We start from the raw sequence: 23,598 nt of genomic DNA, 5'->3' as shown, positions 1-23,598 counted from the left end.
ACTAAAAGTGAAACTTCAGAATGTCATCTTTCAAAACAGACCAGGCTCATGGTGTGCTATAAGTATAAAGTATAGTATTTTGGTTTGCAAAACAAGTATGCAGTCCTCAAAAACGAAAACTAAAATGGCCAATTTTGGGCACCTGTTAACACATTGGGGACGAACAACGGATATCTCCGTGTTTCGATTCCACCCGTTGTGGACAGAAGCACGGATAAGTCCGTGGCAAGTTGTTATTGCTTTTATTCCATTTTAATAACCTATTCAAGGTCGCCGAGCGGCACTGCAGATTTACCCTACTATTTGAATTCGAGAAGGTGCAATACCGACCAGATCCTCTTAGGGGCGCTATCGCGATAATGCAGTGTACACTGTGGCTGAAGGGAGCAATCTTTTTTTAGACTTTTTTTTGGAGTTTCCAGTAGCTGGATTCTATATGTGTAGCCTGTACCTTGGATTTCGTTTTGCATAGCAGATTTCACCATGCAATAAGGGGATTTATCATCAGCCAATTGACATATCGATCTACCAGATGGCGATCGATAACGGGGAAATGCACGGGGGGATCCCACCGGACCACGGTAAGATCTTTTTCACGTAAAGTACAGCCCGATCGGGAATTGTTATCATACTCAACCAGACGTTCGGCCTATGAGGCTAACGCAGTTATTGGTAATCAATAGGGATGTCCGATATTATCGGCCGACCGATATTATCGGCCAATATCGGCAGTAAAATGTGATATCGGAAAATATCGGTATCGGTTTAAAAACAAAAAAAAACAATAACAATATTTGTTATATATATATCCAGTGAAATTATTAGTTACCTGAAATTATTCAGTTTTTTGGACGGGGAAACCCTGCATATATCGGTATCGGTTGATATCGGTTGATATCGGTATCGGAAATTAAGAGTTGGACAATATCGGAATATCGGTATCGGTAAAAAAGCCAATATCGAGCATCCCTAGTAATCAATAATCAGAAACGACGTCCCCCGCCCCCCCCCCCCCTTTCATGCATACATGCGTGAGGATCGTGCCGATCATATGCAATTTGAGTTTTAACTGGAGCGTATCTATAACCGAAATGCCATTGGATTTAACGTTATTAGCTATTAGCCCTTTAACTCGGCTTCCAGGAAATATACTAGACCAAATCCGGTATAACGCTTATATTCACGGCGCTATAAAATGAGAACGTATTGATGATTTTTTTTTCTTTAAGCCATTTTGAAGGGACGGTTTATGGTCTCAATTCACAATGAGAATGGACAGCAATACTATAAAGTATAGATTTAGCTCTACAAACAGCCCCACGTCTGTTTACATTTCCTGGTCCTCTTGAGAATAATTAGACTCATCCCAGTGGCCGCGATGTGGGCCCTTTTGAGGACGATTTGCCCACCGGCAATTTGGTGACCTCTAGTGGCTTGGGTGTGCATATTTTTTTATACAATATATATATTGAATTAAAGCCCCATTTGTTGCCTGTCTATAGCCCTTTCAGGTGACAAAATTCTCGAGGTACATGCTGATATTTGAGGCTTGCGCAAAGTACACGATATTGTGCAAATACTACTCCCAACTCTTGGGCCTCTAGTTCCGTCAATCATTTGGCGACCTCGAAGATGATTGGACAGGGTTGTAGCCAATGAGTGTGGCTTTCCAATGATACCCCACCTGGGGATGTACGAATCAGGGATCTAGGTGAAGAGTTACGAGCGAAAACAGGAAGAGAAAAAACACAGAATGAATTGAATGAATTGAAGTCTATCAGAAAACTGAGCTTTTCTTTTGTACACAGTAACTCCTAATGACTCATTTCTGAACTGATCTTTATGAAATTTGGACATGTACTACATAAGACTTCAGGCTATGGGTATTTTTAAGCCATACGAATTTCAGGGGAAATACTACTTCTGGACTACTAACTACTACAGAAAAACTTGAGTAACAAGTTTTTCTACAACTCATGTTCAGACCTATGTTACTCTATTTCATTAGCACTAAAGGTGATCTTTCTTTATTGTATCATAAACTTCAGAATGTTATCTTTCAAAAGAGACCAGGCTTATGCATGTGCTATAAGTATAAAGTATAGTATTTTGGTTTGCAAAAAAGGTATGCAGTCCTCAAAAACAAAAACAAAAATGGCCACTTTTCTGCCCGCATGATTTTAAATATTATATATTTTTTTATTTTTTAACGTTAGTTTGTGTTTGTGTGTGTGTATGTAACGTTAAATAATAATCGCTTGTCACCACCCAGAAAGTGGACAAGTGAAAAAATACAGACATCTGTTTGGAACAAGTGAAATTCAATGTTGTTTTATCGTTATAGACCTCTTCAACTCAAAAGCTATGGAGCTCTCGAATTCAAACAGAGAATTCTGGGACAACATTCCAACAAACTTGCACCCGATAAGGGTTCAAAAGAGAGAAATGTATCTTGTGTGAGTGTATGCTCCTGAGTCCCCTGGCCCTGAGAGCCCAAAGGCCTCTTTGTAAAGTCTTGGAGTTGAGCACATCATGGACCCTAGAGGTTTGCATGTATTCCAGTCAAATACAAACCTTGTTTTCATAAACACTTATGAATGATACCAAATCAATGATCAACAGAATGACTGGCAGTGAGGTATCAGCAAACAACAAGAGACCTCTTTAAGTCTCAGAATAGGCTAACTAAATTAACAGATTAATTCATAATTCAAAGCGAAATGCCACAAAATTTTATAATGCTGATTTATTTTGCACATAATCTCACAGACATCCAAAAACTATGAACAGTTTTACACACATTATTAATATAGTTGAGTTGTGTTAATTACAGCTCAATGAAATGAAATGGCAGCAGTCCCTATAAGACATGGTATTGTCTACATAATTTCATGAAGCTGTAATTAACACAAGGATCCAATGTCCCTGATGACATCACTGGTGGCCATATTCAAACTAATTTACTCTCAATAACTGTCAAATGAACGTGTTATTCTATTAAGATAGTCCCATCAATATTTGTGGACATGCACAAGACTTATCAGTGATGTAAGGTGTAATCTGTCGATATAGTGTGCCGTCGTCACTGTGCTACCTACACGTGTCCGTCACACTGTGAGCTGTGTTGATTATCTCTGCCATTGATCCCATTGACCCCGGCCTCGACCTTTCACTTTAGTGCCACCATATGGCTTTATATGCCTTGGTTTGTTGAGACTGGCAATATCAGTGAGTGACTCTCATTTCTGTTGTCTACCCAGTCAAATGTGAAAGTAACCGCAACGTGGGGAGAAAGTGTTGGCGTGTCTGCAATCTAGCTGTTGACTGTTTCTGCACCACTGCTACTGAGACACATTCCTGTAACGTTACATCTTCTGTATTTGGCGAATAAAATGTTTTCGGATTCTGATGGATAATGTCCAAATATCTACTCTATTTACAGAAAAACATCGTGATGTGTATCGTGTATCGCTGAAAGGTCAGAAAATATCGTGATATCATATTTAGGCCATATCGCCCAGCCCTACTTTGTATTACTCAAATTATTTACTTTGGACACTCTGACTAACCATATGGCGCTGCCAACATGGGGTCAGGGGAAAGTGGGGGCACGTGGAATGACGTGCATATTTATAAAGCTGGAACGGAAGTACAATTAGGCCAAAACATGTGTGGTTTCTATGACAGACAGCAAGAGGTAACATCCATCAAACAGCCACAGATTCAGTAAGATCTTCGCAAGGCTGATTTGGCACATACACAAGTCACCTGCACATTTGTATGAGATATGAGACCACTTGTGATCACAGGTTTTAAACTAGTGTAAACACTAAACAGAGATAATCAGTCATATTGACTCATACTGCTACAAACAGTAAACAGGAGGTTTCAGGGTCACGGCCAGGACTAAGTTCAGGTAGCTGTATGGAAATCCAGTTCCTGAAGGGGGGGGGGGGGGGGGGGGGTCTGTTTTTCCAGTGTACCAGGTATCCCGCTTCAAGTGAAAACTCACCCAAAAACAAAACTCCCATAGGCTACTACTATGTAATTCCCATGGTCTTTGATGGTCCAAGATCAAAACTGTCTCCTAGCAACAGCAGAGCTAAGGTTCTTGATTTGGATGCCAGCAAAGAGCAACACTGGAGTTATTCCCTTGGCAGACTTTTTTTGGCAGACACGGTGACAGTTCCCTCCATTGATATGGATATATCCCAGTATATATATCCCTTCTAGTGAGGGCAATGAGGGTCACCATACTCCACAGTGCATCAATGGGTATGTAACACAGGTATGCATCCCTTTCTGACTTTCTTTACATTGATTATGTGAAAGGATGAGTTGAGATAATTGACAGATATGTCCCTGTGTTTCCATGTGAATGCAAGAGAAAGTAAACCTGCATACATATGTAACGGATGGTATTGTGAAGCGCAGTCAAGAAGGGCTGGGGTGAGTAGCGGTGCCAGGATGGTATCGTGAAGCACAGTCACGAAGGGCTGGGGTGAGTAGCGGTGCCAGGATGGTATCGTGAAGCACAGTCACGAAGGGCTGGGGTGAGTAGCGGTGCTATGGGTTAAACTCACTCTCACATCCTCAAAAGACGCATAGACACGGTACAATACAAAGAATTGAATTCACCTCTTGGTATAGCGGTCTGTGTTTCTGCCCGCGGTGTGGGAGACCGGGGTTCAACTCCCACTCGGGGCATTGAAGTTTGAGGTGACGTTGTCACAACCGTTACACATATTTATAAAGAAACACACAACTAATAAAGAAATTTGAACTTGAAACATATCTTCAGAAAGACATGTCAGCATACAGTATTTGTTTTGTAATTCCTCGCCTGTCAGTTGCAAATAAAACTGGGAAGGCATGGTATGGGTGGGGGGTGGATACAGGATTGGTGGGGGTTGGCACATGTCGATGCCCTTCTAGTGACAGAGGGTCACATGATCACTGTCCTACAGAACAACCAGACCGTCTCCCCCTGAACCAGACCATCTCTACCTGAACCAGACCGTCTCCCCCTGAACCAGACTGTCTCCACCTGAGCCAGACTGTCTCCCCCTGAACCAGACCATCTCTACCTGAACCAGACCGTCTCTACCTGAACCAGACCGTCTCCCCCTGAACCAGACCGTCTCCCCCTGAACCAGACTGTCTCCCCCTGAACCAGACCATCTCTACCTGAACCAGACTGTCTCCCCCTGAACCAGACCATCTCTACCTGAACCAGACCATCTCTACCTGAACCAGACCGTCTCTACCTGAACCAGACCGTCTCCCCCTGAACCAGACTGTCTCTACCTGAACCAGACTGTCTCCCCCTGAACCAGACCGTCTCTACCTGAACCAGACCGTCTCTACCTGAACCAGACCATCTCTACCTGAACCAGACCATCTCTACCTGAACCAGACTGTCTCTTCCTGAACCAGACCATCTCCACCTGAACCAGACTGTCTCCCCCTGAACCAGACCATCTCTACCTGAACCAGACTGTCTCCCCCTGAACCAGACCATCTCTACCTGAACCAGACCATCTCCCCCTGAACCAGACTGTCTCTACCTGAACCAGACTGTCTCTACCTGAACCAGACTGTCTCTTCCTGAACCAGACTGTCTCTTCCTGAACCAGACAATCTCTACCTGAACCAGACTGTCTCCCCCTGAACCAGACTGTCTCTTCCTGAACCAGACCGTCTCTACCTGAACCAGACTGTCTCCCCCTGAACCAGACTGTCTCTTCCTGAACCAGACTGTCTCCACCTGAACCAGACTGTCTCTACCTGAACCAGACTGTCTCTACCTGAACCAGACTGTCTACCCCTGAACCAGACCATCTCTACCTGAACCAGACCGTCTCCCCCTGAACCAGACTGTCTCTACCTGAACCAGACTGTCTCTACCTGAACCAGACCATCTCTACCTGAACCAGACCGTCTCCCCCTGAACCAGACTGTCTCCACCTGAACCAGACTGTCTCTACCTGAACCAGACTGTCTCCCCCTGAACCAGACTGTCTCTACCTGAACCAGACTGTCTCCACCTGAACCAGACTGTCTCTACCTGAACCAGACTGTCTCTACCTGAACCAGACTGTCTCTACCTGAACCAGACTGTCTCTACCTGAACCAGACTGTCTCTACCTGAACCAGACCATCTCTACCTGAACCAGACTGTCTCCCCCTGAACCAGACCGTCTCTACCTGAACCAGACCATCTCCCTAATAAGGATTGTCTTCCGATGACATCACGGGTGATATTCAGACTCATAAAGGAAGGGCAGAAGACATAGAACTCCACTGTTGTCAATAAAAGGGGTTAAAACAAGTCATAGAGCTGTACTAGGCCTAACAAAATTAATAGTTGGTTTCCGGTTGCCGACCGACCCTGCCGATTTAGGTGCGACCCAATATATTTTATGAGTTTAAAAAAAAAATTATATAAAAAAATAAATAAAAAAGTCTGTTTTTTTTTTTAGAATAAAGTTTCATAGAAATCTTAGTCAAACATTTAGTATTATGGATATTAAACATGCTGGCAGAGTACATGCATCCATGTTGTTGTTAAAATTTTAATTAAATAAAGAAATTCCCTATCCATAGTCGCCGTGGGAAAGAATAAAATAAAAAAATAAAATAAAATAAATTCCCTACCTACCCATGGCCAAACTGACAACCAACAGGAAATCAACAATATATTTTACTTTGCCCTATTGCTTTGCTCAGCCAAATTCATTGTTGCGATGAATGCAGAAGACTTGAGTGCAATGCACCATGCGCATGCTTGGGGACTACACTGTTTAATGGACAACGATAGATGGATAGTTTGTGAACATATGGTTACCTGGTTCAGAGCTCCTAAGGAGAGAGTAGAAAGAATATTTAGAGTAAAATAAATACATAGTGGGTTTTGAATGTAAGCTATGTTGACAATAGGAAAAACATTAAATTACTTTGTCTTATGAACTGCAGAACATATTTAAACCACTGATCCTTCGTCAAATGTCATCATTATATATATATATATATATATATATATATATATATATATATATATATATATATATATATATATATATATATATATATATATATATATATATATATATTCAGAGTGGATGTGCATTATAGTGAGAATGAGGTGTAAAGAGTTTGGCTTTCGACACTAGTAGCTACCTCAATAACCGCTTGTGTGAAGACGCATTTCAGTGTAAAGAGATTTGAACAGGACAGCCTTGAACATGTCGGAAAATAGAGTTGATAATGTGGCGAACAGCTGTCCCCCCGTCTTTAGCAAGTCAAAGTACTATTATGATAGTGTTGCAGAGTAGCTTGGCCCAAAACATTCAAATGTATCTTTGTCAGAATAACCCAGTGAGCCCAATGAATTGGCAACGTTAATTATTGTACCTGTAAAACTAGGATCTATGATATACTCCTTAAAGGGGAATGTCACCAATTTTAAGAATTCACACTATGGCGGCTGGGTGGCACAGCGGACATTGCGCTCGTCACCAATGCATCATCCAAAAGTGGATAAAAAAAATTCACATTATGTTCTTCCTGTGCCCCAGGAAAGTTCAGACAGTATTTGCAAATATGCACCACTCTCTCCTGGGTGATGTCACTGGGATGTAAAAATATGGCCAATTGGTGATATTATTGGGATGTTTCTCTACTGAGAATGAATGGGGCTATGTTTTTATGATGCCATAACATTAGGTTTTAATTCTAGTTCAGACCATCTAGCAATGCTGGAATATAAACATCATTTGGCCTCACAAAGTCAGAACCTAATTTGTTGTCTATGGAGCACCCCCAGATTTTGCATTCCGATTATATCACCAATTGGGAGGTCTCTCTGCCTGATTTCTAACAGTGGTACGTGCTCAAAGATACTGACTCAACTGTCCTGGGGCATAGGAATAACATATGTGAATTCTTAAAATGGGTGGCATTTGAACTATAGTGGGTCAGTGACTTGATACTGAAACGTGGTGTACGTTACATATGACTGGGAACATACACACAGCCTATACACTTGTTCGTTTTTTTATACAAAATTAAGGTCAATATTTAAGTTGTATATGACTAACTTGAAGGTAACTATTTATGTGTATATATGATAAACATGAAGTTCACTATTTAACTTATGAGAAAGTAAGAGGGTGGGACCATCTAAGTGTATACTTCCTTCCTGCTGCTTTATGGACATGTAATATTTATTTACTTTGTTTATGGAGAATTTGCTTTATATGTTTACCGTTCATTTTATCGGTTATTCTTTTTGTGTGTGTTTGTTTTCTTATTATTTGTTACATGTTTAAAAAATATACATATTCTATGTTCTACTCTGACAACAAATCAGAGGGGTACATCAATCCAGACTCTTGTACAGAATCCAATGAATTGCATCCGAATGATTTCAAGAAACAATAAAACACAAGACAAAATCCCTTTTGAACAAGCGCAACACATTCATTTAAAATCACGCGTCACCACCACCACTAACCTTTGGCATTCGCTCAGGGTTAAATTAGGAGTGTTTTAGCTGTTTACGAGCACCGCAACATTTGGATAAATGTGAACCACAACCCAATCCACTGACATGTCGTTCAAATAGATGAAAGACAAAGGTCATGCCAAGAGACCTCAAGCTGAACAAAAGATTTACATCAGCTATTTTGTGGGGAGTGGGGGATCTTTTCAAGATCTTTTTTTTTCAAACAATGAAAATAGTTTGGAGTCATTTAATTAACGACCACATTCCATTCATGTTTGTGTTATTTATTACATTTACATTTACATTTAGTCATTTAGCTGACACTTTTATCCAAAGTGACTTACAAGTCCTGTACGACAAGTCATCAATCAGGAAGGGCGCACAACTCTATCAGCTGAGTAACAACCCAATGTTCATCAAAGTGTTGAGTGCTACAGTGTAGGTTTATATTAGGACAAGTGCATGACAGTAAGGTTAGTTAGGGTTAGATTATTTTTCATTTCAGATAATGGTTGAAGAAGTGCATCTTTAGTAGATTTTATTACTATTTCATAGAATTGCATTCCAGTTTTTGGCAGATTCTAACCATTTTGGGCTCACAATAATCATATTGGCTCCTCTTCACGAGATGGGCTATATTAGACTTGTATTAGACATACATTAGACTTGCCAAATTGAAATGTTAAACTCACGAGTCCTTTAACTATATACCATTCTTCCTAAGCAATAGGGGCGTGTTACTTTACATTACAATCTTACTAACATTAAAACTCACTATACTACAAACAGTATTTATATAATCGGTTACATCACTTAAAGGATAACTTCGCTATTTATTTTAAAAAACATTTCTATTTTGTCCATTATGTGTAAAGAAATACAATGTAATATATGTAATCAATTTACTTTGTAGCTTTTGCATTTTCTGTGGTGATTTAAATTATGACAATTGTGAAATTGATTGACGATAAATCCACAGAGCAGTGTTGCCGGCTGTGCGCCATTGTTGTTTTTAAACAGGATTATGTTGTTGCTGTCCCTGTGTGTCATGGTTGGCAGTAAACAGGGAACAAAATAACTAGACGCCATTCGCCAAATGCGTGTAAATTTACCGTCTGGCGTCTAAAAATAATAGTCTGCCCGCCAGCTGGCGTGTAGTTCATATCGATACTCTTATTTTGAAAATCCTGTGCGGGTCTCATTGCCGCCCCAAGCGCAGCTCCAGTCATAATATCTGGGCTCCGGCAGCTAGCAACGTTCAGGTTCATATGATACTCTTATTTTGAAAAACCCTTAGCAACTCCGCGAGTCAAATGATATCCGCCCACTCCGTGTTGTTTCTTGAAAACAGAGCAGCAGCGTTAAACACAGCAGCGTTAACACAGCAGTGCGCCTACAGACGCGAAATAAGTCTGTGATGTTTTTTTTCTTTTCACAACGAGTCCAATGCAGCTACATGCTTTGCACCGTCGCCATTCCTTTATGCCCACATTGCCCGAAATTAACGTTTATGTATGTACCAATCACTACAACGTTAACGTAAGCTAACAAGCTAATCCTGATGATCAGACGAGACAGAGCCATAGTGAACAGCACTGAGGAAAGGGAAATGGGGGGGGGGGGCACTCTCCCCTTCCCTGTGTGTGTGTGTGTGTGTGCGTGCGTTTGGAAAGACGACGGAGTCACTAGTCAGGACAGGAGTATATTATAGTAAACTGAGGATTACTGAGGATGGACAGATAATGTTGATATTCAAATATAAAAAAGTTTTGAGAGGAGTGGAAGTTTGAAGACAGACTACAATATGATGCAGGGGTGGTGAGTTGAAACACTGTGTGTGTGTGTCCCGACCCCACTTCTATGTTTCAATAAATTATTTGCATTTAAAACTATTAACGCTGACTCATTCCTTCAGTCCACTCAAAATTATGCTAATATTCCTTATGTTGTTTATGATATTAATTGAAAATAGCATATGAGAGTATTATATGTAATAATAACACATGGCGATATACTAAAAAGCTATTTATAATTTTTGGCTGGTAAAAAATCTGCCCGGCTGGTACTTTAAAAAATCTACCAGCCAAATGGCTGGTAAGTCAAAAAGTTAAGTTTGTTCCCTGCGCAGTAAACCATACCTACCTGTATGCCTATACTCTACTCTACTGGACACATAGAAAAATAACTGGGGAGCAAATGTAACATGTATGGATCAGAAACTAAGGTCCCTCCTCGCATAGGAAGCCAATAATGATTAACCAGTGGAACCTGTTCTGGCCAACAGGGATATTAGGCTGACTAGGCTTCAGGTACTACTTTGCTACTCTCTGCCTACTAATACACTCTGCTACTAAACATCCCTATACAACTACGTGCCTAATGCATGTGATTAGGTATTCCAGTCTTTGTTTTGTCAAAGAACAAGCCCAAGCAGGCAACTATAATAGCACTCAGTCAGCAGAGGAAAACTGTCAACATCTGTTTTATCTAAGTTTTCAGTCTGTCCATCTCACTTCAATAAATTGTATTTTATTGCGGCAAAATGGGATTGTCAAGCAAAGAAAAACAACCACTTTTTAAAACCGATACTTGGCAATATCGCCATGCAAAATATCGCAATACTATGCTGTATTGATTCCCCCCACCCCACCCATAACATATACACACACACAAAATATAAACAATGACAAGCAACCAACCTGTGACTTCAACATAAATAGACAACAGCACATGATAAGGTCAAGTTCAACATCATAGGTTAGGAGCCCCAGTGACCATGATAATAATAAACCCCGGAGCCCTTGACACTTAAAACTGGGCCTGGCTCAAACACAGATACTCGGTCTGACAGAAGAGCACAGCTGGCTAGTTCCCATACTGGCAAGATATACCCCCCCTCTCTCTCTCTCCCCCCACCTGATCACTCAGCTAGTTTGATCAATGGCCTACAGTAGCCGGGAGAGTCAATGACCACAGGCCAGCCTTGCATAATTATCAGCATTCTCCTGCCTCATGAGCCCACAGTGCAGTGTTGGTGTTGTTGAGACAGGGGCCAAAGTTACAAACTTGAATACACAGAATCCCTCTCAATGCTATAATGTTCCCCTAGAACTGTCACAAACATTTCAAGAGCAAATCTGCCTGGGACCAGGGCTGTCACTGATGGCCATTTGGGTATACGAGTAGCATGTTGATCATTCTGATCATTAATCAAGTAAATGGGATTAAGAAAACGTGCAAAACAGCTTTTAAAGACCTTATTGCGATAAATGAGGTAGGCTATACTAGCCTCCGTAACTTAGAACCACTGACATGGCTTAGCACCAGGTTGCTTTTTCTTTCTGCTTTTAATCTAAAAATAAACGTTGTCCGCTCAGCTCTTGTGAAAACGTATACAAATATGCCAGCAGATCATTTTAGACGTAATGCCAACAGGCGCCTTGAGGCAATACATTATAATAATAATAATAATAATAATAATAATAATAATAATAATAATAATAATAATAATAATAATAATAATAATAATAATAATAATAATAATAATAATAATACACTTTATTTGTATAGCACCTTTCATGCAAGAATTGCAGAAGTGCTTCACAGCAGTAACAAAAAACAGGCACATGAGCACAAAATTGGCAGATCAAGAGCATTGCATGAAGTGCAGACATAAAATAAGCATAAAATAGATTGCAGCAAAATAGACAAAGTCATGGTAAGGCATAGAACATTAAATCACATAGTTTTTCACATTATTATTAGGATCTAACATCTTAATAGGCCTCTTTGTTTACGGTTTGATTATGACTGATACACATCCTTTTAATTTTAGTTTTTGTGATTTATGATCACAGGGACTCAAACAGGGACACAAAAATGTAAACCCACGATGGTCTAGTCATTTTTACCAGAAAATTACTATATTATTGCATAACAAAACATTTCTATAATAAGAGGATTTTTGTAATCAAATTATTTTAGTTTACTCAATGAATCAATAGCCCGCTTGGGACTTTATATAATCAGCATATGAACATCAGCATCAACATATCAACCCCTACCTGAAATCTGAAGTGTTTGGTTATAGGGTATGAACTGTTTTGTATACAAGATAACATTTTGCAGGGATCATGCAACATATCTAAAGGTTTGGTTCTCTATAAGTCACAAAATGCTCATGCAATCAATCAAGGAACCACTGATTACAATATTATTCTGTAGAAACACAACCAGCCACACAGCTGTCACACATGCAGGTAACCTTAAGGTCCACATTGTAGAGAATATATTTAGATCCTTGTCCTTGTCATTTATTGCTGACCTCAGATATATCAATTATGTAATTAAATTAAGTATCAATACCATTCATGCTCAAATTAAAGACACTTACAAGTTGAGATACAAATGATAAAAACCCAAACATTGGGTGGGAAATTATTTCAAAAAGGGTAAAAGATATAACTTATTTCTCATGGACCTTCGTTTAGCTATTAATCCCATGAGTTTACTTTTAACACTTTGTTTTGTTATATTAATTTGTGGTAAGCTATCGCTCTATTACATTATTCGGAAATAGAGTGGTTCAAATATCTATGATTGGTGAACTACCCCTTTAAGGCGTGACCCCCCCCCCCCCCCCCCTAGGGGCAGCCGTGCATGATATTCGGTTCAAAGGGAAATTACATAAAAGCGTGCTATTATAATGCAAATGAAATTATGTTAAACAATACCAAACTTATTTAGGTCTATTTATTTCTGAACCCAAGCACCCAAAGGCTCGCTCACACGCACTGCATGCATCCCAGCTGCTGAGTTACCAGAGGCAGAGGTGATTTATGATATTTTAGCATTCCAGTTATTCTTTCGCTGACCACACAGTCCTAAATTCTGACTAATAAATGGTTTGTAGCCTTAATTACTTAATGACTGTGTATAAAATGCAGTCAATTTATATCCGTAAAACGATATCAGAGGCAAAATTGAAATATAAATAAATTATTGAAATACTTGAAATATATTTATCAATGCGATTTTTTGCACTGCATTTTTTTTTGTGCGTCGGTATAAATCATTGTATATCTTCCTGTACATTATAATGTATACATATTTTAGAATGTATCTCTTTGACTGTGTGTAGTGTACTGTATTCTTATTGTTTACTACCTAAATGACTGTAGTAAGCGATCTGTGGATGCTGAATTTCTCTCGGGATTAATAAAGTACTTATTATTCTATTCTATTCAACACCATATCGGTCAGTATTAGGCTACATGGTGGGCTCCGGAGAGGTGACAGTACATTGGGAGCAATGTGGCACACGTGGGGCTGTTCAGAACAAAAACGTGCTTTTGTTTAGAAATATGCTGGGGAGTGAAAATTACGCGCGCTCGCATTATCATATAATGATGGTCTGGTCTGCCACCAGGTTGCAGACCTGTAGCCTGCGAGGCGGGACGTGCTGTTTGAAATGGATCGTTGTTTAGATTGGTTGGGGAAACAATTTTAGTTCCCTTGTTGTTATGTTTGGTTTATAACATAAAAGCCACATGAAGGTGTGGGTAGGTAAAGGTGGGTATAGAGGCTATAGCAAGCCTGTAACATTCTACCCCAATTATTTGACTATTTTTGTTTCAATGAATCACCAGACAAAATAAACCTGTTTACACGCGAACGAATGGCTCAAGTTAATTGACTATGTAATTCCGTATACCAGAGGGGCTTCTCGGCTGCCCCTACTGAGTCCACACCTTTATATATAAAAAATAAAAAGTTGTATCGATAGGCCTGTCAATGAGAAATGAAGACTAATAGAAGCGTGAATTAGAAGAACAGATGAGTCGCGTCGCACACAACAATGAAGAGAGGCTGCGAGGAGGCACATGGTGACATCTGCGCCTAGTCGCGCTCACGAAAGGGGAACTCTATTCTTCCACTAATTATCCCCAAGGGAAATAAAAACACTGGTCGAATTAGTTTCCTTTAAAAAAATATATATATAAGGATATTCATTCATATTAAGATTGTTTCCCACTCTCTCCGTCTCCGTCCTACTAGTGTGGATCTCTCCGGTTTCAAGACATATCCAAAAGCCTCAGGTTAGTAACCATAAAACATACGACACATCATGACACAATCTCAACATGAAATGTGCTATTAGGCCAAATCATGTCCGTCTTTCCTCCATTAGAACAATATACGGTAACATAATTATATCAATGCAATCTTACCACTTGTGTTGCAGGAAGGCTTCAGATTAATCCCACTAATCAGTGGAAATAGCGTCAAACTTCTACTATCACGATCTCCTTCAGTTTCTCATTTCCTGTAGTGTAGTGGGTGATAATCAAAATTCTTGCATTGCCTATTTATTTGACTGTTCACTGTCGGAGGCGCAGACACATTCTGGATTGAGAAATGGTCGGCATTTGTAAAGGAGCTGCGGCTGAAGTGTGGGGGTCGCTTTAGAACCGCCTCCTTCTCAAAGCCCACTCTTTCATTCGTTAGAGGTTCTCCACTTTGTTAAGCAAATAGTGAGAGGGCAGAGATAACGGTGAGCAGCAGGTAGACTATCCAACAAGTGTCAACTTCTTGCAAATGTTTCAGTCTCTCAGTGCCCTTATCAAATTATTGATTGAGTGTTTACATCAGGGTCCCCCATTTTCAATTAATCATAACATATATGACATACACGACATACAGATAGACAGTACTGCTACACCTATACATTTATGACATTCCAGATTTGCAAATACAGTACTGTTTGTGATACAAAAAGAGTCTAGAAAAGAGATACATTTGACGTAGAAACTGTACATTGGCTTTGCCATGCATGTACCGGTATTTGCCCATTAGAGTGCCAATGTTTCATCGGAGCAGAGATCACAGCCAAATGTATCAATAGACTATAGTCGATATACTATGAAAGGAATGAAACTGTTAAATTCACAAGGTTAAACGGAAACTTCAGATTTTTTTTTGTGGAGTACATTTCGGTGAGCTAACTTGTGCAGACACTTTGCATTGGTGTGTGGCTAACTAGCTTGTATAAAGAACAGCATGGATTGCGCAACATCATGTATAGGCTGGATAGATATGCCTGTGTAATGAAGTCGGTTTAGCTACATCATGTCATCAGATGGTTCACACATAATGGATGCGAGTTAAACTATACTTTTAGAGCAGACGTGCCTTTTCCCATGAAAGCACAATAGGCCTACATCAGTACATGACATGTTAGGGCCTTGGCATGGGGTATTACATGGGTTATTGTACCTTCACGTGGTATCAGGTTCTTGACGTCACAAATCTGGTAACATAGCTAGGCCCATGAATTCAGCTAAGACGCTTTTATCCAAAGCGACTAACAAATTAGTGAGTCGCTTTGGATAAAAGCATCTTAGCTGAATTCGGGAACAACAAGTCAGCAGGAGGGGAACACCTCCGGAGACAAGGGTCAGTGGTATTGTTCGTCAAACAGCATGAGCTTGAGTGCTACACTCTGAGTGCATGGTATAAACATTATTAGCATAGTAGTAGTAGTAGTAGTAGTAGTAGTAGTAGTAGTAGTAGTAGTAGTAGTAGTAGTAGTAGTAGTAGTAGTAGTAGTAGTAGCAGCAGCAGTAGTAGTAGTAGTAGTAGTAGTAGTAGTAGTAGTAGTAGTAGTAGTAGTAGTAGTAGTAGTAGTAGTAGTAGTAGTAGTAGTAGTAGTAGTAGAGGATAGCATAGTAGATACATTTCATTTCAAACCTTTATTTATACAGGTAACATCTCATTGAGACACAGTCTAAGTTCCAATAGTGACCTGATCCACCAAACAAACACAACAAATACATAAAACAAGTTCCAGACAAACACAAGACAAGTAACTCAAGTAAAAATATGAGAGAGGCTAAATAAATTAAATTAAAAGCAAGAACAAGAACAGGTTCCCATGGATGCCCTCTCATTGTTATTGCGCAAAATCCGCAATGGGATTTAGGTTCGGGAGCCTCAGTTCCTTTTGCAATAAGTTCCACGTAGATGGGGCAGAATAGTAGATGGTATAGTAAGTATTTTAAATGCGGAGATGTGGAAATACCCTTGTTATTTACTTTGCCCCACGAAACAAGGCACCAATCAACAGGCAATGACACAACTTCATCATTGGAGACATTTCACACAATTGAACTCTTGCGCTGAAGAACCATCTAAGTCTGTGTTGAAATGGGAGTTTGAATGTGATATATAAGAAAGTAATGAAAAGCTTATTTTCCCTCAGATTTATACAGTAAAAGAAAATAAACCAATACAACAGCTTTGTTTGGAGAATTTGATCTCAAATTAGGATTTGCATGCGGCTACTGGATTCAGATTATTGCTACTTGGAAGGTGAGGGGGACAACTAATTCCCGTTGACGCCATCAGGTGATGATTGTTTAACACACATGGCGCAGAAGCATCTCTCGTTTTCAGTCTGGGAGGGAAACCCAAGGCCAGAGTAGGCTACTACAGTTTACCTCCCAGGCCATTCTTTTGCCTAACTTTAGTGTTTGTGTAGCATATGATAGCCTGGGGACGGAGTTATTGGTGCACAATATTTGCTCAGACTTTATGACAACTTGGGGGGCTCTTCTCCATAAGTGTGGAAAATTGATTGTTGCCACGGTGACAATGAAGAGGGAATGGCGCCACAATCCGTATACACGGTAAACGAGATTGATTGATTGAACATTTTATTAACTAATTGCAGAATGGGTACAATACAGTACAGCTCAATACACACAATTGTTAAGGGGATGCAGACCAGAGAAAGACTTTCTTCTTGTTTACATCAGGGTCCCCCATTTTCAATTCATCATAACATTATGACATACATGACATACAGATAGACAGTATCTACTGCTACATCTATACATTTATGACATACCAGATTTACAAATACAGTACTGTTTGTGATACAAAAATAGTCTAAAAAAGAGAGTATATACATTTGACGAAGAAACTGTACATTGGAGGAGGTTGGGTAGGTGGGGGGGGGGGGACTGTACATTGGAGGTGGTTGGGGGGGGGGGGGGTAACTGTACATTGGGTTATCCACAAAACCTTACTTGGTCCCAAGAAGAGGGTCTCGTGTATTATTGGGTTAGGACATTTAATGAACATTGGAGGGGGTTGGGTTAGGACATTTACAGGGGCCAGTTTAGAATTGCAGTCTCCCGTAGGTGTTCTTTGAGAGTGGTTTTGAAAGTGGGTAGTGATTCACATTCCTTTACAGCCGTGGGTAGGGCGTTCCACATTGATGTGGCATAATTGCGAAACATGTTTTGTCCCTTGTTTGAGCCGAATCTGGGTTTCACATGATTTGTGGAGCTCCCTCTGGTGTTGTGGTCGTGGTATTCACTGAGCTTTGGGAAGTAATTTGACATGTACATGGGTACCTTAGTCGTGTAGTGTATCTTGTAGACCAGGCCCATTGCAAGTTGCTGTACTCTGCCGTCTACTCTAAGTAATCAAATCAAATCAAATTTATTTATAGGGCCCGACAACACACGTTAATGTCCCCATGGGCCGTACAGGTCTTCTTTAAACAAGTCAAGAAGAAAACATAACAATAAGTCAAGAACAGAACAAGAACACCATAAGGTCCAAACATTTTTAGATGAATGCAAATAAATGAAAGAATGCAAGCACTCCCAGACATACCCCACGCGAAGGTAAGGAAAAACTCACTAAAACCTAACAATAGGGAAAAAAGCTCCACAGGCAGTGTGGAGGAGAGAAACCTTAGAAGGGCCATTCAAGGGGGGATCTCCCTTCTTAGATGTCGGTGATAGTAGTGTTGCAGACGGACAGTTGGTAAGCATGCACTCATGTGTGTAGTGAAACACAGATGAGTGCATGCAATAGCAACTATACATTTTGAAAGATTAAAGATAGAGCTAATAGCGATAGCAACTGAACATTTTGAAAGATTAAAGATAGAGTTGATAGCGGATCTATTTGAGGCACAGGGGCGGCGCAAAGAGGGTCACGTCCTCCCCGTCTTAGTCACGGGACATTCAACACTCCGGTCGTTGCTCAGGGACAGCCGGAGACAGGGAGATAGGGGGCAGCGCAGAGAGGGTCGCGAACTCCCCGACATCATCGCGGGACATCGCCATCCTAGGTTGTCAAAGTGGGCAGGGGTGAGGTGGGTTCTAGGAGTAAGGTCAAGCAGTAGTCTGACCGCAAAGATGAATGAGCTACAGGCTGTTTAATCAAACTTCCAGTTTAATTATTAGCCATGTTAGCATGCTAAGTAATGACATCCTTTACAACCTGAATTATTGATCAGATTACAAGACGTGTGAATTGGCCACGTGTTTGTCCAATCATTGGGGAGATAGAAGGTCCGCATCCTCCACACAGTTGAAAGGACAGGCTAACAAACATGTATACAGTTGTCAAATGTTCAATCACTGAGAACAATGGCCATTGTGTTTGCCAAGTTACTGAAAAGTTTTTCTGCTCTGATCCCAACAAAAAGAAAAAACAATGTGACTGTAAGGATACAGTAGACATTCTTTGCCCCAAAATAACCACATATAAAATCCTCTTATGTCTGACGGCACCTGATTAACTGCCAAAAAAAATTGCTAAAAGATCGACAGATGCAAACCCACCATAGACAGTATATTCACAGAGCAGTGCATCAGCAAGGCATACAGGATCCTGAAAGACCGCAGCCACCCAAACCACAAACTGTTTGAGCTCAGTTTGCCCATCTGGAGCAGACGGTACCGCAGTCTCAGGTCCACATCCAAGAGAACACTGAACAGCTACTTCCACTGTGCAAACAGACTACTGACCTTAAGTGACTTACACATCACACAAGCACACTTATTACATGCACACACTGCTGCTACTTACACTGTAGATTTTCTTTATTTTAAAATGTTTTAATGTATCTGGTGTTTTTTTCCTCATAAAAAACATATACATTGTATTGTATAGTTTGTAAAGATCATTGTGTATTGTGTTCATAAATATACTACGGTTGAGGAGCCGGGGAAAACAAACATCTCACGTTTTTCTGAATGTATGTAGTTGCAACAATAAAATTGTCTGAATCTGAATATGAACTGTGTTTGCCTGTCTGCCGGGTGGTGGAAGTGGTGCCATACCCTGCCATGTGTAGGGTTGGGTACCGTTCACATTTGAACCAATACTGGTCCCGGTACCAGTTCCTGTATCGGTACCTATCGGTACCTTTTTTCGATACTTAACTCTCTCTGTAATAACAAAACAAATCATTTCAGTTGTAAAAAATAAGTCCAAACTTCACAACATTGTTATTTATTTAGATTTTTTTTTTTATTTATTGTTGTAACTTGTAACACACCACACAAAATAAATAGCATGATCATGTATTATGTTTGTAAATGTTTAAATATCAAATATCTTTCCAAAGACCCAAGAGATGGGACAGTAATATATATTGTGAGGGAAATGTCCATTGTCCATCTGTGTTGAAATACATATTCTATCTCTGATAGCCTTGACTAGTTTGTGGAAAAGGCTCCCCCTTGTCTAGTATATTACACCTTATACTAAACATGTAAAGGTAACCAAATTTGGTACAGAATGATCTAGAGTGAATCGGTACTCAATAGTACAGATGTAATTCAGTCGGTACCCTTAAAAGTACAGAGTTCGGTATACCCAACCCTAGCCATGGAGACCCCTAAGGGTATACTTGGCCTGGCCTCTGCCATGCCACCCTATACTAGCTCATGGATCAGTGCAGTTGTCACTGTCCCCTATGACCATTGTAGGATCTGGGTAGCGTTTTCTTAGAAGACAAAACCACTACAACAGTTCTATAGGTCTAAGAGTGAGGGTTGATGTGAAAATAACAGTATATTCTTATTTCTGACCTGAACATCAGAAATCAAGTTTCAAGTTTGTTTTTATTTGTCACGTATAAAGTACATGTACATTACAGTGACATGCTTGGTTCTGTATGAGCCCCTGAGGATGTGTTTCATACAGTAAAAACAAAAGGAAAAGAGGAATTTAAAAAAAGGTGAGTGTTAAGGTGAGTGTTTGTTTAAAGTGAGTGTGTGAATGTGTGTGCAATGAATGTAGATGGATGGGTTGATGTTACATAGAGTCATTGAGCATCTTGATGGCCTGGGGAAAGAAGCTCCTTCTGTACTGGCCATGAGACTCCGGTAGCGCTTGCCTGACCACAGCAGTGCAAAGAGGCAGTTGTTTGGGTGGCTAGAGTCTTTGACTATTCTCTTAGCCTTGGCCCTGCAACGCTTGTTGTAAATGTCCTGGAGAGTGGGAAGCCCACTGCCAATTGTGCGTTCGGCTGAACGAGCCACTCTCTGCAGTCTGTTGCAGTCGTGTGCGGTGCTATTCCCAAACCAGGAGGTGATGTCACCAGTCCAGATGCTCTCTATTGTGCATGAGTAGAAGTTCTTATGGATCTTCTGACTCACTTTGAACTTCCTTAGACAACTAAGGAAGTAGAGGCACTACCGTGCCTTCTTCACTACACTGTCTATGTGTGTGGTCCACATCAAGTCCTCGGATATGTGGACTCTGTCCGAGGTACTTGGAAACTGTTCACTCTCTCGACCGGTGCCCGTAGATGCTGAGGGGGCTGTAGTCCCTAGCCCCGACCTCCTAAAATCCACAATCAGTTCTTTGGTTTTGCTGACGTTCAGGGAGAGGCTGTTCTGCCGGCACCACAGTGCCAGGTTCTCTACCTCTCCCAGGTAGGCCCTCTCATCGTTTGCAGAGATCAGGCCCACCACAGCTGTGTCGTCAGCAAACTCAATGATTGTGTTGCTGTTGTGCTTTGCCACACAGTCATGCGTGTTAAGCGAGTAGAGGAGGGGGCTCAGAACACAGCCTTGGGGGGCACCTGTGTTGAGAGTGATGGATGAGGAGGTGCAGTTGCCTGCTCTCACCACTTGGGGTCTTCCTGTCAGGAAGTCCAAGACCCACTGGGAGTGCGCGTGAGACTTTGTTTATACTTTGTTTATACTTTGGCATAAGAAAGATGGCGTTATGGTCAGATTTACCGAATGGACTAAGAGCTTGTGATTTATACCCTTCCTTAAATTGCGAGTAGTAATGATCTGATATATCCTCGCCTCTGGTGGGACAAGTCACATGCTGATAGAAGTTTGGTAAAGCTTTTTAAAGATTTGTAATCAATAAGTGTGGAAAGGCGGTCCTTGATGGACTTTGCTCTGTTACCCCTGCTTACTCATTAGTCATTATACCCTTCTATACTTGGTGGAGGGGAATAGGTTGGTCAGGTAGAGTGTAGGTCGGTCAGGTAGGGTGTAGAGGTTGAGTAGGTCGGTCAGGTAGAGTGTAGGGGTGGAGTAGGTCGGTCAGGTAGAGTGTAGGTCGGTCAGGTAGGGTGTAGAGGTGGAATAGGTCGGTCAGGTAGGGTGTAGAGGTTGAGTAGGTCGGTCAGGTAGGGTGTAGGTCGGTCAGGTAGGGTGTAGAGGTGGAATAGGTCGGTCAGGTAGGGTGTAGAGGTGGAGTAGGTCGGTCAGGTAGGGTGTAGAGGTGGAGTAGGTCGGTCAGGTAGGGTGTAGAGGTGGAGTAGGTCGGTCAGGTAGGGTGTAGAGGTGGAATAGGTCGGTCAGGTAGGGTGTAGAGGTGGAATAGGTCAGTCAGGTAGGGTGTAGAGGTGGAATAGGTCGGTCAGGTAGGGTGTAGAGGTGGAATAGGTCAGTCAGGTAGGGTGTAGAGGTGGAATAGGTCGGTCAGGTAGGGTGTAGAGGTGGAATAGGTCAGTCAGGTAGGGTGTAGAGGTGGAATAGGTCAGTCAGGTAGGGTGTAGAGGTGGAATAGGTCGGTCAGGTAGGGTGTAGAGGTGGAATAGGTCGGTCAGGTAGGGTGTAGAGGTGGAATAGGTCGGTCAGGTAGGGTGTAGAGGTGGAATAGGTCAGTCAGGTAGGGTGTAGAGGTGGAATAGGTCAGTCAGGTAGGGTGTAGAGGTGGAATAGGTCAGTCAGGTAGGGTGTAGAGGTGGAATAGGTCAGTCAGATAGGGTGTAGAGGTGGAATAGGTCAGTCAGGTAGGGTGTAGAGGTGGAATAGGTCGGTCAGGTAGGGTGTAGAGGTGGAATAGGTCGGTCAGGTAGGGTGTAGAGGTGGAATAGGTCAGTCAGGTAGGGTGTAGAGGTGGAATAGGTCAGTCAGGTAGGGTGTAGAGGTGGAATAGGTCAGTCAGGTAGGGTGTAGAGGTGGAGTAGGTCGGTCAGGTAGGGTGTAGAGGTGGAATAGGTCGGTCAGGTAGGGTGTAGAGGTGGAATAGGAACACAGGAGGAGAGAGAATGGAGCGGTTTAGGGTTCTTTAATTGTTCTTCCCAAACAAGCAGAGTTATAACAGGAATGTGTGATAGATGGAAGTTATAATGTTCTTGGGGGGGGGGGGGGAATGAGAACAGGTGCACTTCCAGTGCAGCTGTCGGCAGAGAGCACAGGTCTTGCGTTGGGAGAGTGAGCAGGGGTTCTCCTTGCTTGGCTCGAGACGTCCAGGCGGAAGGGCGCTGGAACGGGGTCCTGGGGCACAAGAAACAGAAGATTAGGGAAGGGATAACACAGGGGTAGATACAGCTGGTCTTCAGGTAGAGTCGTCGTACCTAGGTAGGCAGTTTAACACTGCGACGCCGGATGACGGGATCTGCCAGGTGATATAGAGCCTGCTTGATGAGGTAATCCCTTGCAGCCGCGCTGATTGATCCTCATCTGGCAGGCTCGAGCACCGATCGTGACAGTAGTGTTGGAATAGGTCGGTCAGGTAGGGTGTAGGGGTGGAATAGGTCAGTCAGGTAGGAATAGGTCAGTCAGGTAGGAATAGGTCAGTCAGGTAGGGTGTAGAGGTGGAGTAGGTCGGTCAGGTAGGGTGTAGAGGTGGAGTAGGTCGGTCAGGTAGGGTGTAGAGGTGGAATAGGTCGGTCAGGTAGGGTGTAGAGGTGGAATAGGTCAGTCAGGTAGGGTGTAGAGGTGGAATAGGTCGGTCAGGTAGGGTGTAGAGGTGGAATAGGTCAGTCAGGTAGGGTGTAGAGGTGGAATAGGTCGGTCAGGTAGGGTGTAGAG

The 23,598-nt window shown here is 41.6% G+C and overlaps 1 protein-coding gene across 1 annotated transcript in view; it reads right to left on the bottom strand.

The window, feature by feature from the left end:
• The window catches only part of slc38a3b (solute carrier family 38 member 3b), a 50,325-nt gene extending 35,465 nt beyond the window's left edge, over positions 1 to 14,860 (bottom strand). The window contains exon 1 of the mRNA XM_084316257.1: positions 14,737 to 14,860. The gene's annotated coding sequence lies outside the window, so the exon portion shown is untranslated. The remainder of the gene's footprint in view (positions 1 to 14,736) is intronic.
• Positions 14,861 to 23,598: the final 8,738 nt, after the last annotated feature.

The sequence above is a fragment of the Notolepis coatsorum genome (genome assembly GCF_963971535.1).
Source record: "Notolepis coatsorum genome assembly, chromosome: 6".
Classification (NCBI taxonomy): Eukaryota; Metazoa; Chordata; class Actinopteri; order Aulopiformes; family Paralepididae; genus Notolepis; species Notolepis coatsorum.
The sequence above is the reverse complement of the archived record's forward strand: the minus strand, read 5'-3'. Positions and strand labels throughout refer to the sequence as shown.